Genomic DNA, 9499 nt, shown 5'->3' on the forward strand with positions numbered 1-9499 from the left:
TCTCTCTCCTCTCTTTCTCTATTTCTTCGCACTGGTCACGTCACAACACGTAAACACATGCTCCGGTATGTATACCTTCTCTATATATACACACGTTATTACGGATTTGGCGGGCGTCGATAGAACGTAACAAGAAACTTGGTCGGGCTAATATCCTCTCGACGTATTAATCGATCGTTGAGGTGTGTTTTGGTGGTTAGGAACGGAAAGCAAGTAACGCGGCGGCACAGTGGCTCCGACGTAACAGCCTCGCGAGTAGTCGCGAGAAAAACACAGCAACGACGAGAGGAGACGAAGAACTGAGACGGGACGGTTCTTCGGATAAGACGAGGAGAGACGAGGAGGGGCGGAGTTAGCCGAGGCGTGGCGAGGCGAGGCGAAACGAGACGAGGTGAAGCGAGGTAAAGAGACTCGCGGAGAGAGGAAGAATGGTGTAAGGCGTAAGGCGTAAGGCGTAAGGAGTAAGGAGTAAGGAGTAAGAAGTTGCGAAGAGTTGAAGTGTTGGCGGTTGAGGGGGACAGATCGGCGAGGAGAGCCAAAGGGTTGAGTAGCAGGGAAAGGTGAGGCAAGGCGAGGTGTGGCGAGACGAAGCGAGTCGAATCGAATCGAGTCGAGCCGAGCCGAGTCGAGTCGAGTCGAGAAGAGTCGGACCCGAGACGAGACAGAAGGACAAGATCGGTGAACACACTGCGCGGGATTCTTCTCGCACACTGGCGAACACGCACGGCTCTCTCTCGTGGCAACGATGCGCTACTCTCGTCTCTTTTTCTTTTCTCTCTCTCTGTCCGCTACAGGATGCGTAGTCGAGCGAGAGCGAGAATCGGAGAAAGAGAAGGCACGAGAGAACGGCGATTAGCGCGTGCGGACGAGAGAGAGAGAGAGCGCGAGAGAAAGAGAGCCGGAGTGAATCTCGCGTAGGCCGTCTGCCAGTAAACAGGCTCCTTCATTCACTGCTTATTTTATACGGGCGGCCCCCTATGCTCCACAGAAATAGCCACTTCGCTCTGTCCTTGTCCGGCACACATGCCACGGCCGGATATGCCTTTAGCTCTTCGGTAGATCTTCCTTTCTCTCTTTTTCCCTCGTTCTTGGCTCTCCTTTCTCTCGCACTCTCGCATTCGTGTCACGCGGCTCGCACCTCGAACAACAGTACTGCTCTCCGTGGAAAAGCAACGAGTAGGAGGCTCTCGCTGGTATTCTCCTTCTCGCGCATCCTTCTTTTCCTCTTCCTCGATTCGTTTATCCTTCGTGTCCGTAAACTTCGATCGATGCTTCTCCTTTATTCTTCCGTCTTCTGTTTCCCGGTGCACGAGACACTGGTACACTCTGTCACTGCCAGCAGCACCCCGCGACTACGATGCCCGACAGGTGCGTCACGATCCTCCTCGTCGCCCTTATCCTTCGCGATTGACACTCTTTTTTAACAGTCCTTGATAACGTCTATTTATCACTTCTCTCGTGTACATACACTCTTTCGATTGTCTCGCGGCACGGTTACTACTTCCTGCGATTCATCAAAGATAGTCTGTATTTATTTTCTCACGATCCACGCTTTTCTACTCGGTGGTACGAGTTACTCCTGCATCGGATCTCGCGAGCGTGTCTGCGGTTAAGTAGCAGCGTAAAGGGGTTTGCTGCTTGCGTTCACTGGTTTTCTCGAATGGCAAGCCTCCGCTCGATTTCCCCGCGATGGCTGGCAAACTGTGCGCACACTGCACACACCACGTATACATGGAAAGGAGGTACGCACACACGGAGGCTGGGTATTCGTGGCGCACGGTCCTCTCTCGCGTTAAGCAGAACGGCAGAGAAAGAGAATCGGAACGAGTTGGATGGAAGGAAGAAAAAAGAGACGAAACGACGGGACTGCTATGGTGGAAGAGGAGGGGTAGTGAGCGCGAACGAAGAGACGAAGAGAGAAACGAGGCAGGAAAGAAGGAAGGGAGGAAGAAAGATAGATAAAGAGGGTGGGAGCAACGATCTTAGTGCAAGAGAGAGAAGAAAAAGTTCAGCTGGCCTCGGCGGCCATGCCGGTGTAGATCGTGCGAGCGCAGCTCAGGCACGTACTATCCGGCCCGCGGGGCCACCACTCAACACGTTCTCTATTTTCTTGTCTTTTTCCTCTTGCTCTCCTCTTCTTTTCTACTCGCCCTCCTCTCGCTACCCTTTTTTCTCTCGCCTAAGATGTATTTCTGCAAGCTCACGTATAGAACATAATCTTTCCTCTTCTTCGTTCACTCTAACCTCTCTTCTTCTTCTTCTTCTTCTTCTTCTTCTTCTTCTTCTTCTTCTTCCTCTTCTTCTTATTCTGTTGCTCGTTTCTTTCACGTTCGTCCGTGTCGTCGTACCGGTCGACAGTCGAATCGATCTCGAAATCTCGTATCCATCGATATCCCTCTTTTTGTCACTTTCGATCGCACCCACTCGATCGCGACGTACACATCGTGCTTTCCTCGGAATATCGCAACACAGTCGAGACGCAACGAACCGGATAAACACGTCATACAACACCAATTCTCGAGCAAACGGTCAACATTTTTCTCTTTTTTTCCCTCGATTCTCTCGCACTGTACGATTCTTACGAAAACCACGTCTCGCGTGTTTGCCAGAGACAGAATCTAATAACGCGCACGCGTTCACTCACGGTTCATTTCCCCGTTTTCTTTCTTCTTCCTGTCTATTCCGCGTACGGTACGTTCTTTTATTTATCTGAATAGCGTGGTTTAATATACCGTTCGTTTTCACAGCAGGAGCAGACGTCTCTCGTTTCGAGCCGAGACCGGCTGCGCTCGACGCTGGTGTGGCGTTCTAGACTCTCTGCTTGTTACAAACAGCAAAGCAGCGGCCTGTCTTTCTGTGGGTGGGGTGCGCACAACGCGCATGCGCACTCGATCATACCGAAAGTTGCATATGCGCGCGCTCACTTATACTCGCGTGATCGTATACACGTAAACGCGAATACATACATTCGGTCGCAACCTCACCGCCACGAAAGCACCGTGACGCCTGCGATCCCCCTTTACGTTTCACCCTGCTTCGCCACAGTGTACCGTACCCCGCGAGCCAGACGCGATACTTCATTCATGCTCGTATTGTGCGACCAGGGCTGCTTCTGTGCATCCAGGTCCCACGTACTTTCCACAAACTTTTCTATACGCTGTATACGACTTGTAATCCTTGATACCCCCGCACGATTCCTCTCTCCCTCTTCATCTTATCGATTATCGAAACGTACTTTTTTATTTTCATTCCTCGTGCAATCGCGATACGACGAACGCGATAATACATGCGAGTACATACTGATATAAAAATAAAATTGTAATTAATATCTTGTAAGATTTGCGAGAGGTTAACGTTCCCGATGGAATTATGTAGTTCGAATGATTTATTCATCAAAGAGAATGACGTTGGTTGCATTCGTATTCTCTGGCTGCTCCACAATGCTTGAAAAATCTTCGTTCAGGTGATCGAACGTCGTAAAACCGATACCCCTCTGTGTACTACGGGTTCTCCCACATGTCGGGGATACTCGGTTCTCTTCGTAAATGTCCGCCGACTACATCCTCTTTCGTCCTTGTCGTTCTTATTACACCATCAGTCGGTGCGTCCTTGTCGCACACGTTTCATCTCGCTCGATTCGTTTACACGTAAGTCGCACCGTAACTCTGTGCCTGTGCCACGTTATTTATGCGGCCGTGTGTGCGTGTTCCTCCTCCCACTCTCCCGTTGTACGCCAGACAGTGAGCATAAACCGAACCTGTCCTTCTCATTTCCAGACTGGCCGTCTCTGTCCCGTAGGGAGGCAGCCGGGCACCCAGGCAGTTCGGGTATTAATCGGACACGCAAGTTTCGAATCACAAGCGGAATATTGTCAAGATAAATCGACGAGGCTCCTGCAAATAAAATTACCATAAATACACCGAGTTGCATCATGTCGTACTCTCTTCCTCCGTGGACGCTTTCGAGATTTGTCGCATTACGACTATTTTCTCCCTCCGATTTTTATCAAATATCTTCTCCACTTGTTGTTTCCTTTTTCTTTAAAGAAAAAAAAAATGGTAAAAAGGATTAAATTGATTTTATGAAATGAATCGTTGGCGAGGAGCTTAGCTAGAGGTAGTAAGTACATGGAAACCGGTTTTCGCGTAAAAATGCTACTGTTCTAATCTCGAATGCGAGAAGCGTGCGCGTTAAAAGCGTGATTAATTCGCGAATAACATTTTTCAATGAATTTAAAGTTTATCAATTACAACACGAAGGGAGTAGAAAATGAATTGAAAATTGCAAAAAAAAAAATTAAACACGATTAAGTAGATTCAATTGGTATGGCTGATTTCTATGCATGCAAACACCCGTCTAAGGAACATTCAAGGTTTCCATGAAGCGTTCGTTTCGTGGAAATGTTTGCTGTTTGCCTGTACACCGGATACATTGATTACAACTGCAAATTTAATAAAAATTTAAAAAAATTCAAGTTAAGATCGTATCGATCAAAATTGTGAAATTTATATAAAAATAAAAATTTCAATCATTCTGTGTCTAAGATACGTAGCTGTTGTTAATAAAAGATCAGGCGATTTACAAGAATGAAAACGGAAAAGATTGAAATCTAAATCAAATTTCTATCTAATCCATCAAGTATCAGAATACCTGCTTCTATTAAATTATATCTTCCGATCATTTTCAACGCTATCAAGAATCAGTTATAAAAAGAAAAAATGAATGAAAACCCGTTCTCATTCAAGTCGATCCTGATACTGATATATTTTCTACGCGATAGAACTTCCTTCGGTCGGAGATGCAATTGATAAGCAAACTAGATAACGAAGTAGAATGACTTTGCTGTTAATGTCACGTAAAGGACAAATCCAATTAACACGTTAATTGACATAGTAGAAATAGCCGTACGCATCTAGCGCGGTACACAATAACGTTTCCATGTCTTTCATTATTTCATTTTGTCACCGATGCGATATAAACGATGATGTATTATAATAATATATAAGTGCGGGCGTGGCGAGGCGACTCGCGTGCACCACTTCCCTCAAGAGGATATCCGGTGTGGAAACGCTTCGTCCTACCTCTCCCTTCTTCTCGTTCTGACGCTGGAATCCCCCCTTTCCCCTTTTACATTCGATGATCACCTTTCCTAGCGTGATAATAGTACATCCTCGCGTATTTCTATCCGCCATTCAATGAACACGCGTCAGTTTCACCGTTTCATTAACGAAATGTAACTATCCCATTAACCCATTTGCATGATTCCGTTGAAATAATTCCAGTCTATCGCAACGTGTGTTGATTATTCTTTTTTGAAACATGATGCGTTACTCTTAAGTAACACGTTTGCATAAAAGGTTAAGAGAACAAGAGAACATTCGTCTCTGTGGATGACCATTTTCTTCGCCATTAGTGTTGAACGGTTGCAAGGGTTAATTGTCTAATTAACTAAGAGGCTCGCGCGATATCGAGCATGCAACACGCTTTAAAACGGCGAAAGTTACCCTCGTTTTTCGCCATTTTACTCTGCTTCCGTTTATTTGCTCTACATTGTTGTTCGTTTCTCGTTTCACGTCTACCCGTTACACTTTGACGTCGACCTGTTCCGTTCTCTTTGGTAATCGTTCCATTGCGAGCGCATGCAAATGCAGGTACAATAACCGGACACAGAGAAATTTTCTTTTTCCTGGAAATCCGTGAAATCTACTTTACTTACTTATCGTTGTTACAATTGGAAAGATAAAAGTAATTGGTAGGCAAGAAAAATGTCTGAAGAAGGAAGGGAGGCTAATTTCGTTCTCACGATATCACGTTTACAGGGCAAGCAAACACCATCGAGGATATGTAGCCATGACGCAAATGTCTTGGACGGATCTAAATAGGCTTTATTTAACGAACAGGCTGAGAAACACTGGTTTTAGCCTATATTTAAACGGCGGCACGCCGCGTATCTTAAGCGCGTTCATTAATGCACTTAAAGTGTGCACGCCCGTTTAACCTTACGGCTGTTTACGCTTCCCTCGACTCGACGATTTGTAACCTACGACATACTAACGACACATTTCTCTCCCTTTCTTCCTTCTCTCTTGTCTTTTCGACTGACCTTCATTCAATTCTACCAACAAGAAATACTCGCACCCATTTACACCGAAGGACGCTCGATAGACATTCTTTCATCAATTTTTTTAGAATTTTCATTTTTTCCTTTCGTTGAAGATTATTAATAGAAACTTGTGGAACTTTTGGAAATTCTTAGAAACTTGATAGTGTCGATTAATGAGGTTTCAGAAACGTGAGATCTTGTAATTAATTCTATTAGTGGTGATGAGTATTCTTGGAAGTGACTTGTCTCGGAAATTTTTCAGTAATTTCATTATATCAATTACGTATTTCGGGTAATTTTTAGCAGTTTGATTGTTAAATCAATTTGCAAAGAAAACAGTGACTGAAAAAATAACTGAAATACCGTAACGACTTATCAAAAATCAAATATTTACAGCAGAATGAAATGTACGAATTAAGTATAATGATTTCTCGGAAGTGAAACGAGCAAACAAAACAGCTACGAAACACATCGTACTAGTCCAGCTTAACGAGGTTTATAAATACACTGCTAATGACAAAATTTCAGGAAAAACAAATTATATAATACTTGGCAAGCGACGATACGTAATACCGTACCGTAATTATTGATAAGAGAGTACATAGTAATACGGTAGTACCGACGCTCGATTCACTGCAATAATTTTTCAAAATCTTTAGTAATAATAATTATTATAACCTTTTCTACTAATAGCAAAAATAATTAACAGTTAAGCTGAAATTGACCCGATTTCGTAGCTTCAACGAAACCATGCGCTGTGTTATCAAAGTGCAATAAACGGGAGTAATGGTAAGAGTGAAATAAAAATGAAAAGTGTTGATGTACTTTCTACGTAAGTGTCGATAGAGTGGTTTACACGAGGTCATCATTCCCATCGCTAACTCACACGCAGCCACGTGTGTTGCGTATAGAGGCGCGAGGACAACCTGCAGATGCATGAATGACTCGAAATGACGTGTGTTCATTGAGCGCCGCTTGGCGTGCCGACTTGCTGCTCTCGGTTGCTCCCAGCAAGGACACGACATATTTTCTGACTCGTATTAGCAAAAGATTTGAACCGACTATTTACATATCTTAATAATACAGAAGAAAATATTGCGATTTAACATTTCGGACAAAAGTGAATAATTACGCTCAAGATAATTACAAATGTACTTACAGTAAAAGTTGCGAAACAAAATATCAACGCGTTTACATTGCAATAATAATTATTCGGTATTTGATAGTTCCACATTGGAAAATGAATAGAATATTGATGCTTCGTGGCAATGATCATCGGTGCTTTTCAGAAGATTCAAGTAAATTGAAATACGATTAATTTTCATTTGATAATTTGATCGAACAAGCAGTTTGTTTGAATCTTTCGATAGCTATAACGAGCAGTATCGATGACTGTGGCGAGCGAGTGGTATCGGCGCGAGGATGGCTTGAGGAGAGGGTAGAAGGGAAGAGGAAAGGTAGTTGGAGGAAATGAGCGCGCACACTTACGCTTACTCGCACACGTGAGCGTGTAGTAAACGCGTGCAGAGGCGAGCACATCGGTAAACCGATTAAACGACTTACATAAGTCCCGGTTCGACCAGCCACGTCCAAGACGCCTATGTATTAGCTGCCCCAGAAAGTTCATGCGGTTTTACAACGTTACAAACATCTATACATTTTATATAACATTTTAATACCTTTTCTTAGAGTCAGACAGACGATAGAGCTTGAATTGCAAGCGCGCGTGTAAATCTAAGAAGCATTGAAAAATTTCACGAGAAATTTTCCAAAGAAAAATAAATTTTATCGTAGAAGGAGCAACGAGGAGTTGACGATTGCAAAGGAATTATCTAAGCGTTTCGAACTTGTTTCTCCTTCTACTATGTAACAAGTTAAGCGCACAGACCATTTCCTGTGCGCCGCTACAAAACGACGACACAGAGGAGCTTCGTCTCAGAGTTCGTTCGTTAATTAGATTTCAAACTGACCGATCTGGCCGACGCGGAGGAAGCGGAACAGTTATATCTACCATTACGAAGTTAATGAGACATCCTATCTTCCCGTGGAGTTTTAACCGTTTCAGTGCCACGAAGCATTGCTCTCGTTTCCTATCGAAAACTAGATGCCAGATCCTATTGACTTTCCTTACCGAGGGTTGCCATACGAAACGTTAAAAGAAACAAAAAATATATGAAAAATTGTCACGAGTTACCGTGTGTCTTGTATCAAAAAGTCAACAAATCTTTCCTCGAAAACAGGAAAGAATGGTATTTGCTAATCAATCTTCATTAGACCCTCTTGACATTTCAACAAAAACAAAAACAGGAAGAAGGTTAAACGCTGATACACTCTATGTGCAAGCATCTTTCCTCTTTTTTCTTTTTTTCTTTTACTGTGAAACTTGTATAGTCTTTATTTTCGATCGCAATAATTCACTCGATTATCTTATACAAAGTGGGTACATATACAAAACACATGAGGCTCTCGTATATCATTTCCATTTTTCTTTTTCTTCTAATGTTATGGCATTCTACCTTTTTTGCATCCACCACACTCACGCACAGAAGACACACTATTTCTCTCGTTCATTCGTTATCCTTCTTCTGTTCACTTATCTACACCTACTAACTCTTTCTGTCCCTCTTTCTGCTTCTTCCTACTCGCGCGATGAAACCGGAAACACGTCGGAAACTTTATGCGAGACACGCTTCTGATTCCACGAATCGATCGTGAATACCTGCCTTCACTCTTTGCTTCTATAACTAATAACGATTAAATCCCTGCTTCGTAATTATCGTTGTTTTATATTTTCTTCTGTTACACCATGCGATATGGTGCTGTAATTGTAATTAGTCAGATTACGATGGCTTCATTTTTCAATCTAAAACTTTCTTTTATCTTTCTTTCCTCGATGCATTCGCTGTCTTTAGAATGATATTCTAAACATGTTTTCCTGAAACCAAAAACGTAGAGAAAAGAATTATCTTCGCGTGAAATTAGCCGGAAGAAGAGAAAGAGAGAAGACGGAAGTCCCTTTTGTCGTTTAAACAGCTACCGCCTCTTGTTCGCCTAACCATCTCTATGTACAGGGTGTTAAAAAAGATTTTTCCTCCTCCGCGTCACGTTAAACAGAAGTTTGTAAAACTGAAGGTTAAAATTAATTTTTTAATTTTATTTTCAACTCTTGTACGGTGGATGTTGGGTCATTCAAGATCCAGTAGGTTTTCACTCAACGACCAATGATTAAGTTTACTTTTTGCAAAAGTAATGACTATTACTGTTTGAACACCCTGTACAGGAGGTACGGGACGAAACTCGTTGACTCGTCTCGACGGTTCGTTCAGGGATCGAAGAGTGGCCGGAAACTAGGAAACGCTGAGCACTTCCTTTCGCTCAGCGTATCCAATGTAGCTA

The sequence above is a fragment of the Osmia bicornis genome, chromosome 2, assembly GCF_907164935.1.
Source record: "Osmia bicornis bicornis chromosome 2, iOsmBic2.1, whole genome shotgun sequence".
Taxonomy (NCBI): domain Eukaryota; kingdom Metazoa; phylum Arthropoda; class Insecta; order Hymenoptera; family Megachilidae; genus Osmia; species Osmia bicornis.